Source organism: Thalia democratica, chromosome 5 (genome assembly GCF_965202585.1).
Source record: "Thalia democratica chromosome 5, ktThaDemo2.hap1.1, whole genome shotgun sequence".
In the NCBI taxonomy this organism is placed as follows: Eukaryota; Metazoa; Chordata; class Thaliacea; order Salpida; family Salpidae; genus Thalia; species Thalia democratica.
Window position 1 is genome coordinate 30,277,058 of NC_139169.1, and position 6,000 is coordinate 30,283,057.

Sequence of the window (6,000 nt, forward strand, 5' to 3'; positions counted from 1 at the left end):
ATTTTTCAGTAACAAAGTTAGTTGTTTCGTATAAACAAATTATAAACATCTCTGTTATAAAGAAATGTTAATAAGTGAATCACATTTAAAGTTTTTGAGATTATAAAGCAGCATTGAACTAAAACTAAACTGAAAATTTATATGAAGTTGGTAGTCTTCAACTAAACTTTCAAAAGTTTAATAAAGAACATTTTTAGTTTTTTTTTATTATATACTTATCTTTTAGATCTTTTAATACAGTAATCTTCTTAACTAGTATGCACTTTTTTGGTACGCTTTACTGGTGAGTACGCACTTCTGAGTCAAAACTTTCAGTTCGAAAATAAAATTATCTGGCGCTTCTTAAGTACGAACTTTTTGTTTAATACGCAGGTTTTTGAGTTTTTGGTTTATAAAGTTCAAATTTCAATTTTCTTTACATTTTGATATCTTCTTTGAGTTTTAAGAAAGATTTAATGCTATTAATGATTGTATGATTAAATACTTTGGATGAAAAAATCTATGATGTAGTTCTTTATTTTAAAGTTATGTTGTCTACAAAATGATTCTAAATATTTTGATTAATAATTTGAAACCAAAGTTTGCAATATATAAAAGCACACTTATTTGTTGAGCTACTTAACAAAATGACAGTCAACACACAGTTTTGATTTAGATAAACAACTACATACGGTCGTATTTCATTAAGTCTGCGCTTTTATCAATACAAACAAGTTCATACTAAATTTTCTAGAAATAAAATCAGTTTAATCGATATGAAGTTTTTTAAAACGTTTAAAAACACTATAGATTTTCGATTTTTTTTTCAGAGTTGTTACTTTATTATAAAACAACAGCTGAGTAAAGCAAATGTTTTCATCTAACTTCCTTTACTAATATGTGGGCTGTTTCTTTGCGGAACACAAAAGTAAAGGTTTTATAAAACTTTATTTTTAAACTGCCAAATCTTTTAATTTTCAGAACGACAAAAAGAAACTAAACTTAAAGATTTTTGTAGAGCGATGATAACTAATTTAACTTCTGAACTAACAATAAAAAACACAAATAAAATATTATTTTGCTTCAAAATTTATTAAAAAAAAAACGTCCAACCATAAGTTACTTAATATTTTGATACAACTTTGCTTAAATTTCATAGTATTTATTCTTTTGTTTCTACTTAAATTACTTAACAATTTACAAAATAAGTAATTGATAGACGAAGCTAAATATTTATTTTAGTAGTTATTCTTATATGCAACATTCTTATACTTACTTAAAAGACTATTAAAAAAGTATATAGTTTTCCTGCAAAGTTAAAAATAGTATACATGTGTACGTTAAGAGATAAATCCTTTGAATTACAAAGACTAAGAAATTAAATGTCTGTTTTGCTAGTTTTTCTAAACTTCAGAGGCACAAGCTGGATCTGTATACTATTTTGTTAGTATATTTTTTGACTAGTAAAGTTGTGTTATAAAATAACTCTTTTTGTATTGTTTTTAAGGCTGTCTTTACATATAGTTTAATAAAAATGTATACTAATAGCAATAAATTCGAAAAAGTTTACAGTAAATAATTTGTTTAATGAAGATTACATTAATCAGGGTAAATATCTAAAATACATATGCAAGTAAAATGTCAAGGATTAAATACTGGTACTTAATTTTGTTTTTAAAACCTTATAAAAAACAAAGTAGTGTTAAACTAAATTTTAAAATCAGTTTAAATTATTTTCTATAACCTTCCATACATTGCATTTTTTACAACTTGAAATTAAAGAAAACAAAAATTAAATATGAGCAAAAACTTCAGAAGGTTTCAATCTCAGTAACAGTCAGTAGCTTCAGAAATTAATAATGTTTTTAACGGTGTGGACAATCACTTCAATAGATTTCAAGTAGTGTTTCACCTTGTGCAGTGTGCTCTTCATCTTTTCCATGTCGTTCAGCTTGCTTTCCAAGCTGCTTATCTTTTCTTCGGCGTGCCGCAAAAAGGCGTCCAGTTTGCCAACTTCCTCGGTGATTTTTTCCAGAGGCAAGGCTTTGGAGACCATATTAGAGAAAAAACTGTCGCTGAGCTGCTCCAAGTTCCCAAGGCCGTCCAGATCAACACCTGCAATAAAGATTTTTTTAACAGCAAGAGTATATTTTTAAATTAATTTTTTGTTTGTTAATTAAACATAAGTTGTTTTAAGGATAAGTTTTAAGAAGAACTAGCTTAAAATATGTTAAGGAAAAATTTATAGCGTTTCGTTTAGACGTGCTCTGTGGAAATGTATGTTGTAAACAGCACTGTTAGTTGATTTATTTTTAAATTATTTATTTACTTTGCAGAGTTATTATTTTTTTACCGGTCGCTACCAAAGTTTCAATATTTCTTTAATTTGATAAACTATCAACAAATTAAGTTTAGTTTAGTTTCCGCATAAAAACGCACTATTACACATGAGCAACAGAGTATTTCTTTAATAAACTGCAATTGTGTCAACTACATCTACATAAGTACATCACTTAAAATTATTTAAAACAAAAATTAATAACTTAGAATTTGAAATTAAAAACAAACCGTTTCCCTCCTCGAAACTAAAAGGTTCCGGTTGAGCCTTCGATAAAGAAGCGCAACAAACTAAAAGCACCAACGCAACTGTGACCCTCATGTTTCGTGAATATCAAACTGAAGCTGTGTAAATATCTATATGAAACTGACGGTGTTGAAGGTTCAACGGCAAAACTCAAATGTGTCGTTTAACTGAATGAGCTGCTGTTTTTTGAATAGAAGCTGCCCACTCCCTTGTAAAGGAAGTCGCTTGCAAAAAAAAAGTTGTTTGACACGAGGCATTGTGTAAAAAAAAAAATTTAAGCAAAAAAAATTAAACTACCTACTTTTATGCTTTTGGTTACACTGAGCAAAAAAGAAACAATGTTACTCCTGATTTTAGTGCTTAACTATTTAACGCAAAGTACTTGAAATACAACTGTTTAAGATCAAAAAATAGTTTAAATATTCATAACTGTTTTAAAATTATATGTTATACTATATTAACCCTTATACTTAAGTTTAATTACTTAATTGTTTTCTGTGCTTAAAAAAATAGCTTTTATATAAACTAAATATATAGAAGGGTTGGCAGGTTAATAAATAACAGTTCTGATTTTTCTTGAAAAAAAAAAACTTTTTTTTTCAATTAAAATGTTTAGGGCGATAGATTTTCTTTTAAAGAAAACATTAAATTCAAAAAATGTTTTTGAAAACTAAATTATATTAACTTAGTTGACACAAAATTTGGAATTTTGCCCGCGGGCCGCAGTTTACTGACCCCTGATATAATGCATGAAGAGCAAATATAAATGGCAAAAAAAGTAGCAGTAGCAAAAATAAAACTAATTAAAGATAAAGTACAAATAATATAACAACACCAAAAATGACTATTCAAACATTTTAAACAAATGAGGTATAACAAATTTTATGTAATCAAATATTGATTTTTTTCATTAAACAATTATTATTTTTTCTTTTTACCTTTAAAAAGTTTACTATATTGAAAATCAAAAGCAAATACTTTAAAAATAGAAATAATTACACTTATTAAATGAAATATTTTAAAAGCTTTTTCTACTTTTATAATAATTATTTCAAGTTAAAAAAATCTATTTTAATTTCTAATACAAATCAGAAAGGCTATAATATAGCACATAAATAACTGTCAAGTGAGAAATAAACCAAACTATTTATTTGACCTTTTCAATGTAAAAAACGGCATTAAAAATACAAAACAAAATTTAAAACAAAAGACAAAAAGTTTAAAAAAATATAGGCAAAACTACTAAATATACAAAAATTAGATAAATTAAGCTTTACTTATCAAGATGAACATAAAAATTACAAAAACGCTTAAAAAAATTAAGTTGCTATAATTGGCTTCTATGCATAATATTTTTTAAAACTGTAAGATTTTAGCTGTTTGTTATGATTGTATATTTAACATTTTTAAAAACTAGTTTGTACAAGTGTTATTCTTAAAATTATAACAGTATTTTACACTTTTATAAATAGTATTTATGAACTATTTTTAGTACTCTTTAATTTTTATGTTTTAACAATAATGATCAAAAGTTTAAAGCGAAAAATTTAACGATTACTATAGGAAGTTACAAAAAAAAATTCTTAACATTAAAATTTTCTTATCATTAATAAAAGATAAAAACCTATACTTGTGAAATTTTCAAAACACTAGCTTCCAAACATCTAATAAAAAGCTGGCTTAGTTTAGTTTCTAAATCTTGAATTTAATGCTATCATTTACTTAACGTACAAATGTTAAAAAAAAATTTAAAATTGTTTTTTGCTTACAAAAATTTAAGCATATATTTATAATTACTATATATCGAAGTTATATATATGTATATATTGAATTAACTTTTTTAACCTTTTTAATAACCAAGTTGATAAGAAACTTCGAAACAAGTTATCATAAAATACCTTTAAGTAAAGGTTGATTTCAATACACGCAATAAGGTTTGCTTTGAATTGTTCTAGTTTTTAAAACTCGTAGCCATTTATAGTATGTATTTTAATACAACGGTTTTGAAATATACTAACATTAATTTAACGTAAACGAATAATAGTGAAAAAGTTATAAAATAAACTTGAAACTACTAATGTATTAAAACAAAATTTAGTTTGATAACATCAAGCTAATTTTTTTAGTACTTTAATTACGTATCTTTATAAGTTGTTTGCAGAGCGTAAGACACTATTTTTCGGTATCGTAAAATTACTAATTTTTTTTTGTTAAATAAAGTTCTTACACTAAAGCATTGGCAACAAATTTTATGTTTTTTTACAAATCTTTGTTTCAAAACATTAGTCGACAGCCTATTATGAGGCCCAGGCCAGACTGACTGTAAACAGCTGTTTACGAGTCTCGTTGAAAATACATTTAACCCCGAGCCAAAATACTTTTGAAACTTTTATTTAAAAAAAAAGTTTTTGAAACCGTATTAGCGCTACGAAATACACAAAAGTAGACAAAAAGTATTGTATGTTTTAATTTAACTTAAATACATAAAAATATTTAATTATTTATGTTTCTAAATTAATAATTAGCTTTCTAGATAGTTTGAAATTTAACAAAATTTGTTGTTGTTATGCAAATAAAAAAGGAATAATGTAGCTTAATTATCTTTAAGCATTGCTGTGAATATTGCCTAAGAAAAACTCTGCAAATAGTTATGCTAGTAAATTATTTATGTATTAATGTTGTATATATAAAAATAGCAGTTTTATCTAAGGTATTATTTTACTTAATCATTACTATTTCGATGCACACATAAAATTAAAACAAATTTATTCCTGTTAGTATATAAACAACCTGCATAAAAATAAGAATATAGGAAAAGATATTTCACAAAAATAATTAAAGCTATAAACTAACATTGATTTTCTATACTTCAAAACTTATTCACTTTCATTTAGTTCAATATAGTTGAAGTATTAAAGTTTAAAAAATAAAAATCATTTAGGTTATATCGGGTTGGGGTCAAAAGGTTTAAAATTTAATTTTTAAAGCAAAACTGTTGTATACTTTTAAAATAGGAGGTGCGGTTTTTTGTTGTTTATACTTTTAGAACTAACCACGTTTTAAATTTAAAGAAATCATCTCATATATAAATATGTCAAATTTAGCAAATTAATTAGCTAGTTTTTAAAAATTGATTGTTATATTCTTAAACTATTTTATCTCAAACTTACGGTTTTATAGAATATCTAGTTGAAGTTACTGATTATGTAGAAGCACTTAATATTGATATATTAAACTTTATACTTAAATTAATTTTTTTGTACAACTTAATGGTAAATAGTTAGTAAAACCTTAGTTTTAGCTTCTTCTACATTGATACAGAAAAATATTAGCATAAGTTAGTAGTTGCAAAAAAAACTCATAATATTAATGTATAGAACTAAATATTTTGATAACTTGTTGTGAACAGCTAAGTTCTTATTTTCTTAATATACTTT